Source organism: Marmota flaviventris, chromosome 1, assembly GCF_047511675.1.
Source record: "Marmota flaviventris isolate mMarFla1 chromosome 1, mMarFla1.hap1, whole genome shotgun sequence".
NCBI classification, from domain to species: Eukaryota; Metazoa; Chordata; class Mammalia; order Rodentia; family Sciuridae; genus Marmota; species Marmota flaviventris.
In genome coordinates this window covers 133,352,922-133,378,120 of record NC_092498.1, presented here as the reverse complement: position 1 = coordinate 133,378,120, position 25,199 = coordinate 133,352,922, and the positions used below count along the sequence as shown (strand labels likewise).

Here is a 25,199-nt window from a genome sequence, read left to right as displayed (position 1 = left end):
TATCCTATTTGGACCATCAGTGGTTTGGATGATTCTAACTCGTGCTGATGAGGGCAGATACCTTTGCTCCATCTGCTGAATCAAATGCAAATCTCTTCTGAAAATACCTTCACAGAGACACACAGAATCGTGTTTTATCATATATCTGGGCATCCCCTAGCCCAGTCAATATGACACATAAAATCAACCTTCACAAATAAGGACAAATCAGAAAACAAGATGATTATCAATAAGGAGGGGGGATAATAAAGAATAAGTAATGTTGTACATATTTTAAAAATTAAATTCATATATATACATGCATACATATATATCCATTCAAAAGTTTAATTAAATCAATAGAAATAAGATGAGAGTAAACAACCCCTGAACCAGGCTGAAGCAAAGGAAACAAACTGGCCTTCACAGGATGCTATTATCACGCTAAACTGGTGAAGGAGGAGGGAAGGAGCAGGAGGGAGGGAGGAGGCAGAGGAAGAATGAGTCAAACTGAGCAAAATATTATCAACAGGGGAACCCTGGCAAAGATGTAGAGTTAGATTTTGAATGACATTTGTTTTCAAATATTTTCATTAATCCAAAATATTTTCCAAACAAAAAGTAAAAAAATTAATGAAAAAAAAAAAAAAAAAACAATGACAACAAAAGCTATCACTGTCACCTGGCTCTCTCCCTTCCTCTAAGCCTGGTGTCTGGCCTGGCAGCAGGCAGCTTTGTATTTGAAATTATACTGGTGTGTTTTAGATCAGCCCCCCAAATTGTTGCCGTGGGGGGCTTCCACATTTAGCAATGATAGACACTGAAGAACAATACCTGGAGATATTTAGACTTCAAGCAGTTTCATGTCTTTCCCTTGACAACTCAGATTTCAGTCTGAGAGCAGGAGAAAAATAGAAAATAAAAAGGAAATGAGAAAAAACATCAAAATACTTCTTTGAATTTATGCCTCATAATTCTGCACAGATCACATAATTAGAACTCCAAATCCATGCTACTTTAACTTGAAATGAATTGGAAATGTATGCCATCTTTTTTCATCTGAAAAGAAAGCAATGTTACTTCAAAATATTTCTTGCCTCCTTTTGCTTCATGATAGTTTATAGTCGCATTGAAATGATTTTAAGATAATGACCTTCATTTTTTAGCATGCACACTGATCCACTGACTGTGGACCATATAATACATGGGCCTTCAGGGGAAATTCCAGATCCAAACCAAAGCACTGCCTGAGATAAAAGTGGATGTGGAATGTACCCACCAATAGTGACGACAGTATGTCTACTCTTGTTAATGTCCACTTCCCAGCACATACACACACACATGTACATGCATGTTCGACCTATGTGTTGGCTGAATGACATTCAGGCTTTTTTTTTTTTTTTTCCCTCCATAAAGATCATTCTTTTTGAATCTGAACTCCAGACTTGCTTAATCACAATTGAAGTGTGATAGAAAATCGTGGTCTCTTTTGCTTGCTCATTAAATCAGATCAAATATATGAAACCACCATGTTTAGAACATTGCAGATGAGACATAATTGTTGGTTTATCCCCTTAATTTGCATTTGGAGATGCAGTGAGATATGATAGACTGTCAACAGAGAGAACAGTGAGAAAACCTTCCTGAGACGTGGGCTCAAAGCATGGATGTGCTCTGGCTTCTCGGAGAGACAGCCTGTGAGGGAGGCAGGAGAGAACAGGACTGGGAAGGTGAGTGGACAGTCATGATTAAGAATGCCAACCCAGCAGGTTCAATCTTCTTCCCTAGGCATTGGGTGGCCCTTGGCCAGGGTGCGACATGATCGAAGCTCTGTTGTAGGAAGGATGGTGTGCAGCAGGCAGGAGTGGGTCCTAAGGGAGGAGTCAGTGGCCCAGAAAGGAAGGTGAGGGAACTGCATCTGTTCCTATTGATGCCATCACAAATGAGCACAAGCCCAGTGGCTACAACCACAGCAGTTGATCATCCTACCCTTCTGAAGGTGAGTATTCTTAAAAACTAAAGGGAAAATCATCTCACTGTTTCTGGGTGCTAGAGGCCACCCACTTCTTGGCTCATGGAAGCTTCCTGGATCTTCCAGGTCAGGAGGACATCATCTTCAAATCCTTATTCCTCTGTCTCCCCTGCAGTTCTGTCACAGGGCTAGAGGGTGCAGAGGAAGTCCCCAGGAGGAGGAAGACCTCAAATTACCACATGAGAGTCTTTTGCTTCCTCACAGAAGGTAATGTAAAGATGGGTCAAAGTGAGACACAGATCTGGTTAATTAGGAAAAAATAAGGGGCACATAATTAATTAATTAATTAATTAGGAAAAAATAAGGTGTGATGTGGGTGCGGGCTTTGCTCGGTGTTTACATATGTTGATCCACAGCACAAGATGGGAGAGGGTATTTCTCATTCTCCTGTGCTGGTTACTTGACATGTTGATAGTTACTTGTTAGGGGTTTATTTTCTTCTTTGCTTTTGATGAAATGTCTCAGCTAGCTTCCCCATCTTGGGGCTTCTTCATCATTCTGCTCAGTGAATGTGAACTGTACATTTTTGGAACCCTGAGGGTTTGATGGAGACCATGAGGAGAAACAAAGCAATCAGATCCTAAAAAATATAAATCACAGAAGCATCTGTTTGTTGAGCAGGAACATTTTTTGGGCCCAGGTCAGGAGAGAGGCTATTTACGGATCTGCTCCCAGGTCTCATAATTGATCTCTAGTGTGTTTGTGTTCAGGGTATGTGGCAGTGGCGTTTAACCCTGAACTTTCAATCATGGCCACTTGTGTGTTGTCCCCCAACCCCTTTCTACCCATCCTTATGTCTTCTAGCCTTTCTCAGTGCCAACAGAGGCTCCCGCTGAGCCTCCCTGAGCATGGTGTGTGCACACCTCTGTCCTGGCCACTCACAGGGGCAGGATGCAGCGATTCCAGAGGCCTCCATGCTCACCATGGGGCTGTGGGGGATGGCAATGCAAAATTGGCAGGTACTGGATGAGGGAGAGGAACATTCTTAGCAGAGCATTATGATACTGCCGTCAGAAGTGAGGAAGAGAATCCAGAAACAGCAGACTCACCTGGAGTGCAAAAGCCGGGGACAGCAACACAAGCCCTGCACCAGGTCTCTGGGACTGGTCCTAGACTCTAAGGCCAGTCCTCTTGTCTGCACCCCAAGAGGGAGCAGGTGGAGGCCCCTGGGTGTTGTGTGCCTGTGTCCATTGCCTTCTGGGTCACTGGGCATGTGTACCCTGTGCCCTGTTGGTTTAATCCCTTCTGTCCACAGGCTCTCAGCAGGAGTTTAAGAGGAATTCACAGGTTAGCACTTTCATCCCAGTAAAGCCCAAGGCCTACTGATAACTCTTTAATTGAAAAAGCGTTTTCAGTTTTCAGATAGGCCTGGGATTACATTAGGTAATGACGATACTTCAGCTGGTGTGCCTATGTCACTGTTAGTACAGCTCATCCCCAGACAGGTCCATAAACACAGATTTGATATTTGAAATGCATGACAGCATTGGCCAGGAATTATATTATTCATGCATAAGAAACTACACACTTATATGGATGATATAAATGTATACTTTTTTATTTTAAGATATATTCAAGGAGTTGATACCAGGTCTATGAAACATATTTAGTAATAAAAACAATAATGGTGCCTGTGAAGATATGGAATAAATGGTAGCTTCAACTCTAGTGTATGCATTAAATGAGATAGTATTCTGCAGGTGAAAGGATTTACATAGGCCCCTCTGGAAACGTTTCTAAGCTACTCTTTGTACTTAAAATTAACTTAAATGGGGCTGGGGATGTGGCTCAAGCGGTAGCGCGCTCGCCTGACATGCGTGTGGCCTGGGTTCGATCCTCAGCACCACATACACAAAAAGATGTTATGTCCGCTGAGAACTGGAAAATAAATATTAAAAAATCCTCTCTCTCTCTCTCTCTCTCTCACTCTCTTTCTTTAAAAAAAATTAAATGATACTGTGAGACTGAATATGTGTGAGCGCATATGTGTATGATGTGTATGTGTGTCTGTAGTTTATTCACAGGTCAAACTTCAAAATGTTCAAAAGAATATAAAATAAAAATTGCCCTGACATCCTGTCCCTTGGCACCTTAGCTCCTTTTCCCAATAAGTATCTCCATTTCTGTGCACCCTAACAGTATGCTTACATAAGTAGATTCATATCTGTGTGTATTTGTGGTTACATGAATTTATATAATTATGCATAACCAAGTGACAAAATCACACGTGTAAGTATGTGTGTGTGGACTAGTATGTGTGTGTGGACTAGTATGTGTGTGTATTTCCCACTACTGTGAACATAGAGGAAAAGGAAAGTGTGCAATAGTACAATAAGTGCTAATTTGCAAAAAGCAAGCATCTGAGTTCCTGCAGGTAAGCAGACCCAGATTCTGCTCAGTGGCAGACCCAGGGATGCTGTCCAAGTAGATAAGGAGAGAAGACAGCACTGTCAACTGTTGGTCACTTACACTGTTAGAATGTCCCCCCGACCATGCAGAAACATTGGGGTAAGGAAAGCTCTAAAGGGGTTTGGTGAACCCCTTTAGATCCTCCTCTTCCCTTGTTAGAAGCAGACCCTGGCCTTAGCAGGCAACAGAGGAAATGTGGAGCCAGAGGTCCTCAGAGGCAGGCAGCCTGGCCTAGGTGAGCAGAGGGTTCTAGGTGAGCAGAGGGACACCTCTTCCCTGGGTCAGAGGCCCCAGAGCAGGCAACCAGGACTCACAGTGAGGACAGAGCCTCAGACTGCCACACCAGCAAAACCATCCCCTGCCTTTCTGCTGTGGTAGGCCAGGCCCCATTATGGTGGCTCAGCTGTAACTTATATGACCTCCCCCAGGTGACTGCCTTCTCCAGAAAATCATGAGAAAATACAGGGTGGGGTTACTAAGTCCAGGGACAGTTTGTACCTAGCGAAAGTACTCAGGCAAAAGTCCTGCTTCCAGAAGCTGAGAAGGGCAGCTACCTGGCCTGTAGAGGGCCTGGGCTTCCCTAAGTGTCACAAGTCTTCTGGGCCTGGGCCCCAGAGTGGCCTTACTGGAGGCAAGTGGACCTTTAGGAGGTGTGGCCTTGTGTCCTTAGATCATGGGGGACATGCCCTCGAGGGATTGAGGTAGGATGTGACACCCTAGTGAGCTCTTCCAGAGTAGCCAGAGCCCCTGCAGGAAGCCCTGGTGGGGAAAGGCCCTGGCAGGTCCATGGCCCAGCTTTGAGTTCTCTGGTGCCCTTGATGGTTGCAAAGCTCAGATTGTGGGTTCTGTGTCTTCCACAGGGGCTAGAAAGGTGCCAGCAAAGTGTCACCTCCACTCACTGTGGGCTACACATGGACACAGCAGGCTTCTCTGAGCTTGGGTTTGCCCTTCTGTGGGCCATTCTTACCCTCTCACTCGCTGTCTAGGCCAAGTGTCATGAGGACTGTGGGAGAGTGCTGCACACACTGGGAAGCGCCATGTGGAGCTGGGGGTTTCCAGATTCTGAATTAAAATGAAAAACAAAACAACAAAACAGAGACCCACACAGAGCTCAGGCCCCAGTTCAGGACCACCCGCTGACCTGTGCAGGAGCCCAGGCCCAGAGGAGGCCTATGTCCACCACCCCTCCCCCTCCTGGGAGCCCAGGTCTGACCCACTTCCTTCTTGGGACACTGAGCCATTGCCATAGTTCTCTGTATGCAGTAGCCTCCACCATGGGACAGCGGACAGGGCATAGAAATGGCTGCATCTTGGAATAGAATTCCAAAGCCAGTGCAAAGCCCACTCTTTCAGTTTCATCTCTAAAAGATGTCACATTCATTCTGAGACACTCCCACTGATACCTCTAGTTACCTCCACTATGGCTGCCACCACCTATACTTGCAGTAGCATCCATCTGGGATACCGGCAGGGTCTGTAAGCCCAACTCCAAGGTGAGGTATAGATAATCCTCACAGATAATGCAAGATTGTAGGGTAGAAACTGTAATATCTCAGATCCACACTGCAAGAAAGGAAGACAACATGAAAAAAAAAGGGAGGAAAGTGCCCCAAACAAACCAGGATCCTGCAAGAACAGAACCCAGGACACCACAGTTGATGAAATGTCAGAGAAGGAGTTGAGAAAGTTCATAATTAAATTGAGCTGTGATTAAGAATGACCTAAATGAGCAAATACAGGCAAAAATTAATCACTCCAACAAAGATATAAGGGGACAAATACAGGTAGCAAAAGATTACTTCAAGAAAGAGATAGAGATTCTGAAAAAAATATATCAGAAATCCTTGAAAGGAAGGAAACAATAAACCAAATAAAAAACTTGATAGCAAGCATCATCAACAGACCAGATCACTTGGAAGATAGAATGTCAGATGATGAAGACAAAGTATACAACTTGGAAAATAAAATTGACCACACAGTGAAGATGATAAGAAACTATGAGGAGAATATCCAAGAATTATAGGACAGCATCAAAAGACCAAATCTAAGAGTTATTGGGACAGGGGAAGGCACCAAGTTTCAGACCAGAGGAATGCACAATCTCTTCAATGAGATAATATCAGAAAATTTCTCAAACATAAAGAATGAATTGAAAAATCAAATACAAGAGGCTTACAGGACACCAGATATACAAAATTACAACAGATCTACACCAAGGCACATTATAATGAAAATGCCTAGCATACAGAATAAGTATAGAATCTTCAAGGCTACAAGAGAGAAGAATCAGATCATATGTAGGGAGGAGACCTACAATAAATAAAATTTGTATCTCAGCAGAATTTTCAACCCAGACCTCAAAGCCAGGAGACCATGCAACAACATATATCACGGTCTAAAAGAAGATATATGCCAACCAAGAATACTATGTCCAGCAAAATTAATCTTCAGTTTGAAGACAAAATAAAAACCTTTCATGATAAACGAAAGTTAAAAGAATTTGCAGTGAGAAAGGCCACACTACAGAGCATCCTGAGCAAAATATTCCAGGAGGAGGAAGTGAAAACCAACAATGAAAATCAGCAAAGAGGGGTTGGGGCTGTAGCTCAGTGGCAGAGCACTTGCCTAGCATGTGTGAGGCACTGGGTTCAATCCTCAGCATCACATAAAAATAAACAAATAAAATAAAGGCATCTGTCCATCTACAACTACAAAAGGTATTTAAAAAATAAATTAAAAAAAAAAGAAAATCAGCAAAGGGAGGAACTATACTAAAGGAAAAACTAACCAAAAGAGAAACCAAGTTAAGTTAAAAACCCAAAATAAACCAAAATGTCCAGGAATACAAATCTTATTTCAATAATAACCCTGAATATGAATGGCCTAAACTCATCAATTAAAAGACCTAGACTAACAGTTTGGATTTAAAAAAAAAAAAAAGACCCAACAATATGTTGCCTTCAAGAGAATCACCTTATAGGAAAAGACATCTCCAGATTGAAGGTGAAAGGGTGGGAAAAACGTACCACTCACATGGACTGTATGAACAAGCAGGGGTTTCCACCCTCCTGTCAGATAAAGTGGACTTTAAACCAAAGCTAGTGAAAAAGGATAACAAAGGACATTTCATACTGCTTAAGGGATTCATGCATGAACAAGACATAAGAATCATAACTATCTAAGTCTCAAACAATGGGGGCATCTGTGTATGTCAAACAAACCCTTCTCAAATATAAGAACCAAATATACCACAACACAATAATACTGGGTGTCTTTAATCACTCGATCAATAGATTTTCCAAAATAAAACTAAACAAAGAAACTACAGAACTCAATAATATAATCATAAGTTGGACTTAACAGACATATATAGAATATGCCATCCATCAACAAGTGAATATACTTTCTTCTCAGAAGAACATGGTTTCTTCTCCAAAATAGACCATATGTTATGCCAAAGAGTAAGTCTTGGCAAATACAAAAAAAAAAAAAAAAAAAAAAAAAAAAAAAAAAAAAAAAAAAAAAAAGATACTACCTTGCATTCTAATTGACTAAAATGGAATGAAATTAGAAATCAATGATAAAATTAAAAAGCGAATCTACTTTAACATCTGGAGACTAAACAATATGCTATTGAATGACACAAGGATAACAGGAGACTTCAGGGAGGAAATTAAAAAAAAATTCTTAGAGGTAAATGAGAACTCCGATACAACTTATCAAAATCTCTGGGACACTATGAAGGCAGCGTGAAGAGGAAAGTCCATTGCATGGAGTTCATTCAATAAAAAAAAAAAAAAAGAAAAGAAAAGAAAAAGTCAACAAATAAATGACCTGCCATTACAGCTCAAAGCCCTATAAAAGGAAGAACAAACCAACACCAAAAGTAGTAGATGAAAGAGATAATTAAAATCAGGTGGAAAGCAATGAAATTGAAACCAAAGAAACAATTCAAAAAATTGACAAAACAAAAAGCTGGTTCTTTGAAAAAAATAAATAAATTGACAAACCCATAGCCACTCTAACAAAAAGAAGGAAGGAGAAAACTCAAATTACTAAAATTTGTGATGAAAGAGGAACTATCACAACAGACGCTACTGAAGTACAGAAGACAAACAAATACTATTTTGAAAATTGATACTCCAATAAAATAAAAAACCTTGAAGACACCAACACATTTCTAGAGGCATTTGATTAACCCAAACTGAGGCAAGAGGACATACACAATTTAAGCCGATCAATTTCAAGTAAGGAAATAGAAGACGCCATCAAAAACCTACCAACCAAGAAAAAGGACCAGGACCAGAGGGATTCACAGCTGAGTTCTATAAGACCTACAAGAAAGAATCAATACCAATACTCCTCAAATTATTCCATGAAACAGAAAAGGAAGGAACCCTTCCAAACTCATTCTACAAAGCTAGTATCATCCTGATACTAAAACCAGGCAGAGATACCTCAAGGAAAGAAAATTTCACACACAAATATCCCTGATGAATAGTGATGCAAAAATTCTCAATAAAATTCTGGCAAATCACATACAAAAACGTATTTTAAAAATAGTGCACCATGATCAAGTGGGGTTCATTCCAGGGATGCAAGGTTGGTTCAACATACATAAATCAATAAATATAATTCATCATATCAATAGACTTAAAGAGAAGAATCATTTGATTATATGAATTAAAATGGAGAAAGCATTTGACAAAACACAGCACCCTTTCATGTTCAAAATACTAGAAAAACTAGGAACATACCTCAACATTGTAAAAGCAATCTATGCTAAACTCAAGGCCAACATTATTCCAAATGGTGAAAAACTGGAAGCATTCCTTCTAAAATCTGGAACAAGATAGGGATGCCCTCTTTTACCACTTCTATTCAACATAGTCATTGAAACTCTAGACAAAGCAATTAGACAGATAAAAGAAATTAAAGGGATACAAATAGGAAAAGAAGAACTCAAACTATCATGATTTGCTGACAACATGATTTTATACTTACAGCATTCAAACAACTCCACCAGAAAACTTCTAGAATTAATTAATGAATTCAGCAAAGTATCAGGAAATAAAATCAATACCACAAATCAAATTCATATTGATTCATTGTACACAATTGCAGCACAACTTTTCAATTCTCTGGTTGTACATAGTGTCACACAATATATGCTGTTGGGAGTCATCCCGGCTCCAAAAACTAACTTCCCCATCCCCCAAGAAGAGCCATCCAATGGTGAGCCCTGCTGGCTCACATGATCCTTACCAACCAATCAGAGCCCTGCTGGCTCACATGATCCTTACCAACCAATCAGAGCCCTGCTGGCTCACATGATCCTTACCCACCAATCAGAGCCCTGCTGGTTCACATGATCCTTACCCACCAATCAGAGCCCTGCTGGCTCACAGGATCTTTACCCACCAATCAGAGCCCTGCTGGCTCACCTGATCCTACCCACCAATCAGACTAGGCCTTCTGGCTCACCTGATCCTTACCCTCCAATCAAAAATCACCCCATGCCAACTGTCAAACCACCCCTGGCTCTACAAATATGCAGAGCTGTTCCTCAATAAACAGCATTTGCTCCAATGGCAAGCCTTGGTGGTTCTTTCATTGGTGCTGAAACCTGGGAGGGGGAATGCCTCGCTGCTCGAGGGCCCCCTCTCTCAAGGCTTGCTGTCCTGGTCCACTCTTTCAAGTGCTGTTTACAACACCAGATCTTCAGTAGGTGAGTTCCCCTATCGGGTATCCAACTTCAGATGGGCTACGCAGGGGCTTTGACCGTGATCATCCAGCAAACCTCTGATGCCCAATCTGGAGGAGAGGACGCACCCCACCACGACCTTCATGGTCACAGTGGACTCTCTGGAACCCGGTTCATGAATGGGAGGTACTGAGGGGTGGAAGAACAGGCATTCCCCCCCTCTATCAACCACCCTTATCCCTCTCCTGACCTATGGGGGCCTCTTCTTCCCTCCCTGCAGACTGCCCCTTATTAAATTCTGCACACAAGATTGGCCTTACTATCAATTAGACAATCAAAATCAATGGCCCCCAGGAGGTTCCCTAGATCCCACAATTCTCAGAGATCTGTTTAACTCCTGTGAGCACTTGAAAAAGTGGAAGGAGATCCCCTATGTTGAGGCTTTTTCTCTTCTTCATTCTCACCCCTACCTATCCGACAGATGAACCCCCTCCGTACAGACCTCTCCCATTGGCTCCATCCACCCCCTCAGATGCTCCCCCTGACTCGGCCAACATCTTTAGTTTCCCCCAAACTAGGTCCCGCCCCTAGTCCCACAAATCATGGCCCCTTTAAGAGAGGTTGCTGGACCTGAGGACATTATTCAGGTACATGTCCTGTTCTCTATGAATGACCCCATGCAACTCGAGCAAAGTTTGGGCTGATTCACCACAAAAGAGAGTTTCAAAAGGGCTCTCCAGGCTTATAGCCTCACTTATATGTTATTGGCTAATACTCTCCTTCTTGAGGAACGTACCAGAGTCTGGGAACTTGCCAGAGCCCATGCAGATGAAACTCACCGAGTTAATCCCAATCACCCTCTGGGGCCACTTGCTGCCCCAGATCAAACTCCCAAAACCCCAGATGGCCGTCATGTCCTTATGACATATTTCCTCTCGCAGAACTACTCTGACATCTGGGCCAAACTAAAAAAGCTCAAACAAGGCCCTGCTACCCCCCCAGACTGAGAAATTTCAGATGCTTGCCCAGGTCCTGCAGGGTGCTTCCTTGGGTCGCCGCCCATCACCGAAACCCCCCCTGGGCGCCTGCTTCAAGTGTGGAAAGGAGGGACATTGGGCCAGGGCATGTCCCGCACTACACACTCCGCATACCCCATGCCCTAAATGTCAACAACAAGGTTATTGGGGCTCTGACTGTCCTAGATCTCGTAGGAGGCCTATGGCCAGGGAACCCTCCGACCTTCTGGGCATGGCAATTGAAGGTGCCTTGGGTCCTTGTCCCTGGCTGTAACGATCAATAGACAAAAACCCAGGGTGCGGATTCAGGTGGATAGGTGCAAGGTTGACTTTCTCCTTGACACCAGAGCTACCTTCTCAGTCCTGACAGAATTCTGGGGGCAAACAGTGCCGTCCACCTCTCCTATTGTCAGGGTAGGAGGAAAGACCATCTATCCAAGAAAGACTCCTCTATTACTTTGATCCATAGACAACTTCCCAACCTCTCAGACATTTCTAGTTATGACCCAATGTCAAGTTCCTTTGCTCGGCTGAGATATTCTCTCTAAATTCAATACAACATTCAACATATGGGCTCCTGGCATCAGTAAGGCCCCAGAATCAGCCTGTTCGTCTTTTCTGGCCCTTTTGGCAGAAAACTGGCCATTCTGCTCCACTTGTGAGGCTGACATGAAACACCATACTAACCTAGTTGACCCAATTGTATGCCACACCCTCTCCACCATTTCCTGATTATTCAGGACCTTCTTAGCAAGGGGTACCTCCATCCTGCTCATTCCCCTTACTCCCATACTAGCAGTAAAAAAAAAAAAAAAAAAAAAAAAAACAATGGGCCCTACCTACGACTCACCAACACTTCCATTAGGCCCATAAAGTTCTTCTGGGCCTACAACATACATCCTTTGGTTCCCAACCCATACACTCTGCTGTCTCAGATCCTCCACACTGCCACCACTTCTCGGTCACAGATTTAAAGGATATCTTTTTGCCTTTAACCTGGACTGTCCTTCCTCAGGGATTTCTAAATAGTCCACACCTCTTTGGACAAACCTTGGCCTCCAACCTCCAATGTTTTCACGCCCAGTGCCCCGAATCCACCCTCTTGCAATATGTTGACTATTGTCCAGAAAATCTCTTTGCCCACCTGCGGGGAGGAAAGCACCCCACCACAGCCTTTAAGGCTATGGTGGCCCCCAGGGACTCCTTCCTTGGGCAGATTCGAAAGTCCTAGTCCTCTCACCTTAAGACTTGGCCGCTAGAGAGACACTTACCCTCCCCTTCCTCTCCCCTCTTTCCGGCCCTGGGACTATCCAGCCTCTCCAGTAGGGGTCCCAAAAAGCCTTGGCCAAGGTCTCCCATGGCTCCGGCTCCGTCCAGGAAGAGAGCTTCACTGTCAGGATTCGATGATGACCAATCTCTGCATCTCGAACCTGCCACTTAGGCACTCCTGATTTTTGGCTCTAGCAGGGATGCCCCTTTTGCCAATAAATCAGTTTCCTCCTTCTCTGTGTCCTCTTCCCTCCTCCTTACATGGGTAATGTGTCCTCTCTGCCGGTCGACTCTCCCCTACAGTGCCTCTTGGATCAAATATAGCACCCAGGCCTGGCCCACTTATCCCTTAGACAACCAAAGCAGATGTCCCCTTTTTGGGTCCCTGGATCCCTCCATTCTAAGGGATCTCTTCCAGGCTTTCTTCTTGCTCTGATCCAATCCTGCTCTCTGCACCTCTTGCAAACAAATTCTTCTAGCTGTCCAAAGGGCGCTCAACAGATGACAGAGTTTTCCTACTTAATTTCTTGGCCTTAAAGGGATATCAGGCCTCTCCACAAAAGGCCCAAATAGCATGTATCTAGGGTTCTCTATCTCTCAAGGGAAAAAGGCCATTACAGTAGACAGAAAACAGCTTATTGTGTCTATACCTACACCAAAGACCAAAGATGACTCTCCCTCTTGGGTTTCGCTGGGTACTTCAGGGCCTGGAATCTGGCCAAGGGCCCCCAGGATGAACCCCTACTCTCAGCGGTAGGGAAGCCCTTTAAAAGGCCCTCCTCTGGGCACCCACCCTGCATCTCTCTGACCTCTCCCGACCCTTCACCCTCTATATAAAAACAGGGACAAAGTCTGGCATTCAGCGTCAGGAATATGGGCCCACATTTGCACTAGTGCCCTACCTATCCAAACAGTTTGACCCTACCATCAGGGGTTGGTCCCCATGCTTCAGAGCCCTAGCAGAAGCCTATGATCTCCAGAAAGAAGCACACAAGCTTTCCTTTGGCTCCCTGATAACCATCTCATCTCCTCACCATTAAAGGATTTTCTCACTTACAAGGGGGCTATAGTCACTTCCTCCTTCCAGAGTTCTATCCCTCCTTGTTTCTCCTTGAAAATCCCTCCATCTCTTTTCAGCCCTGCTCTCCATTAAACCCTGCCACCCTCCTCTCATCTTCTCACTCACAAGATCCCGTCCACAAATGCCTGGAGGTATTAGAGACGATTTTACCCTGCCCTACCACCATTTCTGAGGGACCCCTGCCCTCTTCGGACCTAGTCTTGTTCTCAGATGGTAGCTCCTTTATATACAAAGGGATTAAAGTGGTGGGGTATGCTGTCATTTCCCTCTCATCCATTATAGAGGCAAAACCTCTCCCACCCAATACCACCAACCAACAAGCTGAACTCATAGCTGCCACAAGGGCATTCAAGCTAGCGGAGGGAAAAACCCTCTCCCTATATAATACATCTTCCATATCCTGATCTCCCACGCAGCTGTTTGGAAAGAAAGGGGGCTATTGACCACCAGAGGGATGGCAGTCATTAATTAATTCCACACTTATTTCTGGCCTACTACAAGCCTCCAGGCTGCCTTCCTAACTGGGAATAATCCATTGCAAGGCCCACCAAACTGACTCCTCCCTTACTACTATGGGGAATTCCAAGGCTGATCAAGCTCCATCAGCCACCCTACAGAGCTTTACCTCCTCTCCTCTACTCTTCGTAACCACCAGAAATCGGCCCAAAGATCCCCAACAACTCTTCCAGTTTCTTCACTCTTTATTCCATTCTAGTCCAGAGTCTCACTACTTTCCTTCACTCCTTTTTCACCCTTTCCCATGCGATAAGACCCTCCTATAACAGATCACTTCCGCTTGTCAGATCTGCCAGAAAACCAATACCAATACTCCATTAAAACCTAAACCTTTCCATTCTCATTAGGCCCGCAGTCATACCACAGCTGCAGACTGGCAGATTGATTTCACCAACATGCCCCAAGTAAAAAACATAAAATATCTTCTTGTATTGGTAGGTACTTTTTCAGGATTGGTTGAAGCCTTTCACACTTCCAATAAACAGTAGTTGATCTATTGCTTACTCATATAATCCCTTGTTTTGGGATGCCCACTTCTTTCCAATCAGATAATGGCCCAGAATTCACCTCGCAGATAACTCAGGGACTGGCTTATGTGCTATCACTCCCTTGGCATTTCCATTGCCCTTACCGCCCCCCAGGCTTCCAGAAAGGTTGAAAGAACCAATCAGTCCCTTAAAGAGACCCTCACTAAGCTCACCATGGAATTAAGCCTGGACTGGGTAAAAGGTGCTCCCCTTGGCTTTATTGCATATTTGGGCCCTGCCAAAAAAGCCTTCTAATCTCTGACCTTTTGAAGTCATGTATGGCCGTCCCCTGGTTCCTCCCGGACTGCCTACAGAACCCCTACCCATCTCTGAAACCTATGTCCTGCCCCTCCTCTTCTATCTATGCTCTGAACTCTGGCGCTATCAAGCCTGGCTCCTTCCTGACCCCAGTCTCTCTCAAAACTCTACCTCCTTAACACCTGGTCAACTTATTTACTATTGCCCACAGGGGGAAAAGCCCCCTCTAAAACCAAACTGGGAGGGTCCTGCTCAGGTGATTATGTGCACTCCCTTGGCAGCCAAATTTAAACTACCTAATAACCAACTTACCCCATGGATTCATATTTCCAGGCATAAGCCCGGCACTCCTACTCCTTCATCAGAAGAGCCAACGATCGTCACCTGTCATTAAGTACTGTTGTCAATGCTCCCCCCTCATTTCTGGCCCCTCTTGGGTCCTCTCTTTGCCCTTTATTCAAGGCAATTGACCCTAAGGGCCTCCTTCAGCCAGACCCTCTTCTCTTCCTTACAGACCCCCTACTTGCTTGGATCTGGCCAGTAATGGGACCATTGTGTGTTGACCTTCTGACAAACCACTTAGGTGTCCAGAGCATGGTGACCCCTGAATAAGTGTGATCATAAGGGAGCACTTTACCAGTTGCCTTCTGGGCCTAAGGAGAAACATGTGTGTTTTGTTTACCCTCACAGTTTCATTGAGATGTAACTGGTGTGCAGGACCCTGCACATAGTTGGCACATACAGTTTGGGCATGTGCACAAGCTGGTGTTCCCATCACCACCCTCCAACAGTGTTCCCATGCCTGGGTTCCTGGTGAAGTTGTTTCTTCCTGTTGCTTACATCTACCCCTGCCCAAGTTACCTTCAGTGAGTCCATGACTGTCCTGGGAGGCAACTTGAGCTCTCCTTGGGTGAGGCGTTGGGTGTGCTCTGGTCCAGCCCACCTGCTCTATTGTCACTCTGTCTTCCCCTGTCTGAAGTGCTCTCTAAATCCTTCCTTTCCTCAACTTCTCCATCCTGTGTGTAGGTTGCCCTGTTATGGTGATCCACATGCCCTGCTTCTGAAAAACCAAGGTGCTTCTTTGGGTCCTGCCCGTTTGCCAATAGAAGAGTGAGAAGCTTTGGTGTCATCAGCTAGTTACAGGCTTTGATAGAGTTTCTGCTTTTCCTATGTGTATGTGTGTGCATGTCTGGGTTCAGTTTTAAGTTCCCAGGGGAAGAAGTTACCATCTTCTGACGGCAGCTGGAGTGTACGTAAGTACCACTGAAATTCGCTGCTCAGACCAGTGGTTAGCTGGAGCAGCTATGCCAAATGTGATAGCATGCACTTAGTGTGTCCACCTTCAAGTTTACACAGGGCTCCAGAGGGCCTCCCAGTTTTGTAAGAATTCCAAGTATCAGTATTTAAACTTGAGGTGTTTCACATAAAACCTGGAGAGATCTGACTGCTCTCAAAGGGAAATATGGTAGCTGGTACACCCAGGTAGGAGAAAGTTTGAAGAGCAGGCTTAATAGAGAGGGGAGGGAGCTAGATTGGACTAGGAATGAAGAGTGGAATTGAGTGTGTTAGGTGCAGGACAGGCTGGTCTGCAGGGCCTGCAGGGCATGCCAAACAAAGTTAGCTACAGAGTGACCTGGCCTCTCAAACCCTCTGTCTGGTTCTATATCACCTGTTTGCTTCAAGCCCAAATGCCCAAGCCCTCACTCAAGGCTGAACACTCAACCTCAGGGTTGAACACTTAACCCCCCTTGGGCCAACAAGGCAGCTTGCAGACCCAGAGACCCCATTAGATTTGGGTTATAAAAACTCCCTGTGCCTGTTCCTTCCCCCTATCATAAAGTTCATTCAGACTCAGGTGGGTAAAATTTCTAATCAAGCTTTTAACCAGCTTCTCCTCAGGAATTACCAACTCCTGGCTACTGATGATACCTCCAGTCAAGACCTATGCCGAATGGACTGACGTCATCATGGATCTGTGGTGGCAAGGAACCTCTGTTGATACCAGTCTTCTCTGCCCTCCTGTGGGGGCTCCTTACTTCCCTCCTCTTTCTCCCACACTGCCCCATTTCAGCAGGAAGCAGCCAGAATGAGTCAATGCCCATTCTCATTTAATAACAAAGAGGAGGGAATGTTGGGAGTTGCCCCATCTCTGAAGACTAACTTCCCCATCCCCCAAGAAGAACCGTCCAATGGTGAGCTCTGCTGGCTCACATGATCCTTACCCACCAGTCAGGGCCCTGGTGGCTCACCTGATCCTACCCACCAATCAGACTAGCCCTGCTGGCTCACCTGATCCTTACCCTCCAATCAAAAAGCACCCCATGCCAACTGTCAAACAATCCCTGTCTCTATAAATATGCAGAGCTGTTCCTCAATAAACGGGCATTTGCTCCAATGACAAGCCTTGTTCTTTCTTTCATGGGCAGTCTTACACATATCTAGGGTCATGATGTCCATCTCATTCTAACATCATCCCTGTTTTCCTATACATCAGTGATGAATCCTCTGAAAGAGAAATTAGGAAAACTGCCCCATTCAAAATATCCTCAAAAAAAAAACAAAAAAAAAAAAAAAAAAACTTGGGAATCAATTTAACAAAAGATGTGAAAGACCTCTACAATGAAAACTACAGAACACTAGAGAAAGAAATTGAAGAAAGCCTTAGAAGATGGAAAGATCTCCCATGCTCTTGGATAGGCAAAATTAATATCATCAAAAATGGCCATAATACCAAAATGCTATACAGATTCATTGCAATCCCATTTAAAATCTCAGCATCATTCCATATAGAAATAGAAAAAGCAATCATGAAATTCATTTGGAAAAATAAGAGACCCAGAATAGCCAAAGCAATCCTTAGCAAGAAGAGTAAAACAGGAGGCATCATAATACCCAACCTTAAATTATACTACAAAGCTATAGTAACAAAAAATGGCATGGTATTGGCACCAAAATAGACATGGTCTACCAATGTTACAGAATAGAGGACACAGAGACAAACCCACATTAATACAGTTATCTTGTACTAGACAAAGTTGCCAAAAACATACAGTGGAGAAAAAATAGCCTCTTCAACGAATGGTTCTAGGAGAACCAAAAATCCATATGCAGCAAAAATAAAACAAACCCCTATCTCTCACCATGCACAAAAATCAACTCAGAGTGGATCAAGGACCTAGGAATTAGTCCAGAGATCCTGTGCCTAACAGAGGGAATCTTAGGCCCCAATCTTCATCACATCTGATTAGGCCCTGACTTCCTTAACAAGACTCCTAAAGCACAAGAAATAAAATCAAGAATTAATAAATGGGATGGATTCAAACTAAAATGCTTCTTCTCAGAAAAAGAAACAATCAGTGAGGTGAAGAGTCAGCCTACATTTTGGGAGCACATTTTTGCCACATACAAGTCAGATAGAGCATAACTCCAGGATACATAAAGAACTCAAAAACTTAACAAACAAACAATACAATCAACAAATGGGCTAAGGGGCTGAACATTCAGTCAACAAATACATCAAAAAATGTTCAACATCTCTAGTAATTAGAGAAATGCAAATAAAAACTACTCTAAGATTTCATCTCACACCAGTCAGAATGGCAATTATCAAGAATATGGACAACAATAAATGTTGGTGAGGATGTGGGAGAAAAGGCACATTCATACATTTCTGGTGGGGCTGAAAATTGGTGCAACCAACCTGGAAAGTAGTACAGAGATTCCTTGGAAAACTTGGAATAAAACCACCATTTGACCCAGCTATCCCACTCCTCAGTCTATACTCAGAGGGCTTAGGATCAGCATACTATAGTAATGCAGCCACATCAATGTTCATAGCAGCTGAATTCACAATTCACAATAGCTAAACTGTGGGAGCAATCTGGATGTTCTTCAATTGTGAATGGATAAAGAAACTGTGGTATATGTACACAATGGAATATTACTCAGCACTAAAAGAGAATAAAATAATGGCATTTGCAGGTAAATGGATGGAGTTAGAGTATATCATGCTAAGTGAAGTAAGTCAATGCCCCAAATCCAAAGTCCAAATGTTCTCTCTGACAAGTGGATGCTGATCCAAAACAGAGGGGAGGGGGGAAGCAGTGGAAAAAAGGAGAAATTTTGATTGGGCAAAGGGGAAGGAGGGGAGGGAGGGTGCACGGGGGCAGGAAAGATGGTGGAATGGGATGGATATAATGATCCTAGATACATATAAGACTGCACTTATGCACTTATGGTATGACACTACATTGTGTATAACCAGAGAAATGAAAATTTGTGCTGCAATTGTGTACAATGAATCAAGATACATTTTGCTGTCATATATACCTAGTTAAAACAAGCAAAAAAAAAAAAAAAACCCAAAAAGGTTCAGACCGTGAATACCATGGCACCAGCAGATAAGAAGGCACCTAGTGCAGGAGGAATGACCCAGTGCAGGTGGAACAGAGAGCCATCTGGACACGTTGCTGTGTGACCTATAGAATGCTACTTGATTTCTGTGCTTGACTTATTTGTCTATAAAATAAAATGAAAATATCCACCCCGCAGATGAGCTTATATAAGTATTTCAAACATTTCCAGGTAAGTTGCAAGTTTCAAATGAGCTCTTTCCATCCAATAAGATTGCAAGAAGCTTACTCTGTCTTAATGGTTCTCTGGACATTTTTATTTTGACAATATATGGTCAAGTCATAGCATTTCAAACATGGAGCAAATTTGAACTGCCACTCACGGGACCCAATCCTCTCCCAGGGTTGCCAGTAACCCAATAGACGGCTGCCCCTCCTGCTTGCTTGTTCTGAAACAGGAACAGGAGGTCAGTAACTTCAGCCCTTGTGCATCTTTAATGATTTGACTCAGGAAAATACCCAGGAAGGAAATGACTGAGTCAGGCATAAACTCACCCACAAGCATTAACTTCTGATTATCAAAGGGTCATGCAGAAAGGTCACTAAATGTGCAGCATCACTACTAACATCCGAATGTGCCCATTCCAACTCAGCCTGCAGCAAGGCCAGTTGTATTACAAGTCACGTGTCACTTACACCAGCAGAACAACCACTTTACCCTTATTTTGTATTCCTTTTATGACTAAGGAAGCTGCACAATATTTTTTCTCAAATGCTTGTTGACTTTTTCCGCTCGACTTGCCTATTAATGCCCTTTATCCATTTAGTTTTATCTTGATAAATTTCCAAACTTTCTGTCCTGAGAATATTCGTGATCTCTCACCAGTTTTGCAAATATTTTCCCTAACATGTCAGTTACCTTTTAGTTTTGTTTTTGCATCATCATGAAAGGAAGAGGGATTCCAAAATGTTGTCTAGTTTAAGTGGTTTGGTGTGGTTGATTCCTTAGTTTTTATGATCCGAAGGCCTTTCTTGCCTATGTATCACATCAGGATCCACGTCCCTGTTTCTCTGTGCTTTTGATAGGTGGTTTCATGGCAACGTGGAAACTGCTGCATTTTGTAGCTCCTTTCTTTAGCCCATTGTTCTCTCATTCTGGTGAGACCATTGGACACCCATTGACCCACAAAGGGAGGGCAGCAGGGGGAAATGAGAAGTGCAGGTGATGCTGTGTGCCTCCTGAGCAGGGTCCTGTTCACCCCTCTTCAGCCCCCAGCCATCCTCACCCTTTGCCCGTGTGCAGGGGCAGGGGCAGAGGCACACTCTTTCTCAGCTAATGTCCACAGAGAGCCGCCAAAGCTTCTACAATTGGTTGTCCCAACAGTGGCCCAGGAGGAAGTCGTCCTGACAAGCCTGCAGCTAATTGCCCCGGAGAGAGCTGGAGAGTTTAATCTCTTGGAGTGTAGTGGACTCTTCCGCCAAATGCTTTCTTAGGTCCAAATTGGTCATGAAAGCCTGCAAGAAAGCCTGGGAGGCAGCCGACTTCCCAGGCAAGAAGCACATCGGCAGCCTCCTTGACTCTCCCTGAGCTCCACACAGTATGGACGGAATCCCTGCGTCATAATTGGAGAGCAATGCTGAGGTGACCGAAAACTCCAATTAAAAGAGGTTTAAAAAGCCCCCGTCACACAGACACTGACTTGAAAGATGTGCAGCAGAAAAGTCAGTCATCTTGCTGCATTTCTGACCAGAGAACCAGGAACTGTGAGCTCCTAAATATACAGGGGTTATTTGAAAGTGACTTGAGGAAATGAGAGAGCATGAAATAATGGGCATCTACTTGTGCTAATATGGTGGAATACTGCAGAGAATCCTGTGGTCCCCCAGCCCTTTCTTTCAATAAAGGGAACCCAGGATCCCTGAAGAAATGGCTGTTTCTAGGACTGAGACAGGGAAGACAGAAGCTGGGCCTGGAGCACCTTCCTGGTGAGAAGGTAAGGAATGGCTGGACAAAAGCCACTGTTGAGGGGCAGTTGAAGAAAAGGTCAAAGAGAACTCTTGGACAGAACTGAAAAAGTTTGAGTAACAAGCCCAAAGGACAATGGCCCAAAGTAGAATAGCCTGAAGTATAAGAGAGCTATCTGAGAATTCATGATTAAATAAACGAATACATCAATGAGAAGAAATAAGACTCACAGGAAGACTGATTCCAGATCATACATAGACTCTTGTTGTTGTTACTACTGAGGCAATCTCACATTTAAAAAAAATCATCTTGTTTTGATGCATTACAATTCTATATAATAGTGGGATTCCTTATGCCACATTCACACATGATGCACAGAAAATAATTCCCTCAGTTTCCTTCCCCAGTAATTACAAGTGCATAGTCTTCCCTCAAGGGGCTGGAGCATGCTCCTGCTCCTGCAGTGTGGGCTGCACCCAGAGAACAAGGCCAGGCAGGGATGAGAAGTTCCCCATCAACCCCACTGGTAGGAGCCTGGCTGGTTCTCATGTCTCAGAATCAAATCTGAAATGCAAGTCTCACCTCCACGATTGTCAGTAGCATCTCTCATATACGCCATTAGTCAGTGCCTCCAGGAATAAGCACCTTCCGCAGGAGCTTGTGGCGTGGGAAACTTGATTATCTCTATTTTACAGTTCAGCAAAGCAAGGATTAGTTTGCTAAAGGGCCTTGTCACAAGGTCACTCAGAGACTTATCAATTATTCTGTAGTTTTCTTCATCACTTAGGATGCTAAGACAGATGGAAAGACTCTTGATCTAAACTGCATCAAAAACATGTGGAACGGTTTATTATTTACAACCTGGGGCTTTCTGGGTGCAAGGGGAAGCCAGTCACCTGAGTGGAACAGAGGTGGCAATGGAGGAATGGGTGCCTTTGAATTTTGCTGTTGGTAGGAGGTGGGGCTAGGGTGAAGCTCAGGCCAGGGTTTCTGTGGCATGAACCTGCAAGTGCTCAGAAAACCTGGTGCCAGATTGTCATCCAGGTTTGCTCAGATATGGGTCAGGAGGGAAGCAGATGAGGGGTCATGTCAGTCATCACAGTGAGCAGAGGAGTCTCAGGACTCCAGAACCACTAGGGGACTTCCAACACATCCCCCACCTGGCACAGGCACCAGCACAGGTGCACATGGTCACACAGCAGGTGAGACGTGCTCTCCAGCCCATGCCCTGACTGCTCCCTCCACCTGTGGACCTCAGTGTCTCCCAGGCACATTGGATATAACCCGAGTGCCAATGTTACAGGACTGCCATGGGAACTGAGCAAGAGAGCGATAGAGAGGTGTGTGACCTGAAGACTCGTGTGTAAGTGCACAACACTGGTATCGACTCTTACTCACTCTAGGTGACCTGAGGAAATAAGACCCAAGGCAGCACGATGAGAGAAATGCATCCAGGATGCAACATGTATCCACAACACAATGTGTCAACACAATAGAACTTGAAGGAAAGTCTAGCTACACAATTTAATGCTAGAACCCGGGTGTAACTTAATGTTAGAGCACTTGTCTAGCACGTGCAAGGCCCTTAGTTCCATCCCAGTACACCACACACACACACACACACATACATGCACACACACACATGAAACAATGAAAAGAAATCCTAACCTTCCTATCTAATTGTCACATGAGAAAATATTCAAAAGTTTGAGGTGAGGTGACCTGCTTCAGGAATAAAAGTCTCACTAATTAGCCAGAATGTGAGATGTACAGGAGCTATTTCCCAACACTGTCTAGGGAGCACTGAGTCTGCTCGGGCATCATGAAACAAGACCTCCCCAGTCTACAAGGCACCCACTAGAGGAGCATGGTCGATGTTTACTCCCTCTGGGAGGCCAGGCAGCACTATGGCTCCCTCCCTGGGGAAACAGCAGCCCTCAGAGCTAAGACCAGCTTCTCCATGGCTTTCTGGGTAAGCCCTCTGTGCACCCAGGACACAGAAGGCTCGCAGTGGGGCTAAAATGAAAGCTCACTTCTAAAGATGGGCATTATTCTTCAAATGCCTGCTTGCTTTTAGGAAAACAGAATTAGCCCAAGCACCAGCAGCCAGACCCTCCTAACAGAGCTATTGAGGGCATTCTGCTTCATGCAAAGCAAGGGGAAAGGGCTTCCTGGAGTAAGGAATTAGCCACCAGGTGTTCACCAGGAGACCCAGACATCAAAGGGCCATTTACTACTGGCCTAAGACTTTTCAGGATCTATATTTCTCATTAAAATAATTCTATCTTTAAGATTTTTAACATAGCAACAAATTAATGGGAAAAATAAGCTAAGTTTCCCAAATAACAATAAATTTTATTATTCATTTAAAATTTTTTTTTGTTCTTAAGTGCAACAGCATGATCTCAGTTATTTAATTGGAAACAGAAATTAAAACCGGCTTTCCTTTCCAACCCAGAAGGATCAGAATATAGAAGCAGACAAAATATGGAAAGAGAAAAAGTCAATACTTCTTATTTTCTTCTGGGAGAAAAGCCAATTTGTAGGTCTATAGAGTAGGTGTTTGCAGAGCTGACCTGGAGGGTCAGTCTCTGGTGTGTGCATAACCAGAAGGGACAATTGGGCTGCCGGCATGCAAGCCAGCTGCAGGACCAACCTGCAGGAGGATGGAGCTATGGGCAGGTAGCAGGTCTATACATTGCTTTTGCCAAGCCCAAGGAGTGTCCTTGAACTTTAATCACTCAGCTTTTTATGATAGAGAAAATAGTCGGACTGTTTTTTCAGTAAGAATTTGTTCGTATTTCATTAGCTGTGGTCTCTGTTGAATGGAGGGGGAGAAACCCCCAATAGTTCATGCCATGGACTCACTTTATCCCCTGCACTCTGTACTGTGCATCTATTATTAGAGTCTCAATGGTAGTCACATGACCCTTTTGTGCAACAGAAGGGTGATTGAAGAATACTGTCCTCAAAAATAGCAGTGACATTTCACAAGAAGTCAGTGGAGGTAGAACTTACAGTGGCTGGTTAAACGTTCATTGCTTATGGATCTTGGGTCATCCCCACGTTTGCACTATTACAAACAATATGGATGTGAATGTATTTGAGCCCAAATCCTTGAAAGCAGTATGGGACTAATTCCTTGGGGTGGATGTCAATGATGGAGACTTCTAGAGGTTAGGTTTTCTAAAGTTTTTAATGTGTATTGCAAAAGCTCCCTCAATAACATCTCTAATAACAGAAACCACCAGTGGCCCATGCGAGTGCCTATTAGTTTATATCTTCCAGCTCTGGGTATGCTAGTACTTTTATACATGCTAATTGCATATTACCATCATGTTAATTTTGGTGTTAAAGTTACAGATATTTGATTCTTGGGACATCTGGGGCATCTCTTGTTTCTGTAGTGCTCACTGGTGCTCTTTCTTTGGCTGATGCCTATTCATGAATGTTGTTCATTTTTCTCTTTCATTTCTGTTTGAATTATTTATGTGTCAGGGATATTGACAGAGGTTCCAATTTTGCCTCCCTATTTGAGAAAAAATTTTTAAGAATAATTTAATACAGATTTAACATTTGACCAAATAGATCACAATACTTCTTAAGATTTGAGCTGCAGGTCATCCTGTTCCACAATTAGTGTGCACTGTTTGACAGGAAGAACGTCATCAAAATCACCTTATACCGAGTCTCACTTCAATAGTAGCTCATTCTCAACATGCACAGCCACAGGACTGCACTCTTGAAAGTCCTTTAACCAAAGGCACAGGTTTGTTAAGATGCACCCTAGAATATTTCCCTTCATCGGTTTCTTACCTTCTAATCCATATCACTTCATTTGTTTCATATAGATGCTACTTGCACTATTTATAGACTACTGATACCAAACAAGTTGCAATTAAATAATAACATACAGAAAAAAAGGTTAAATCCTTATGACACATGCAAAGACTGACGTAAAGGATAATCACGTCCATACTGCATTTTTCCAATTCCCATTTTTGCTTACTACCTCCTGCAGCCGACAATTCCTTCCCCATCCTTTCTGCCAAATTTAATGATGTCATTAGCTCCTTCTGGAAGCTTCTAC

General features: G+C 43.8%; 1 long non-coding RNA gene across 1 annotated transcript in view; it reads left to right on the top strand.

Annotated features, from left to right (window-relative positions):
* The window catches only part of LOC139704792 (uncharacterized), a 32,663-nt gene extending 15,487 nt beyond the window's left edge, over positions 1 to 17,176 (top strand). The window contains exon 3 of the long non-coding RNA XR_011706812.1: positions 16,680 to 17,176. This is a non-coding gene — a long non-coding RNA (uncharacterized lncRNA). The remainder of the gene's footprint in view (positions 1 to 16,679) is intronic.
* Positions 17,177 to 25,199: the final 8,023 nt, after the last annotated feature.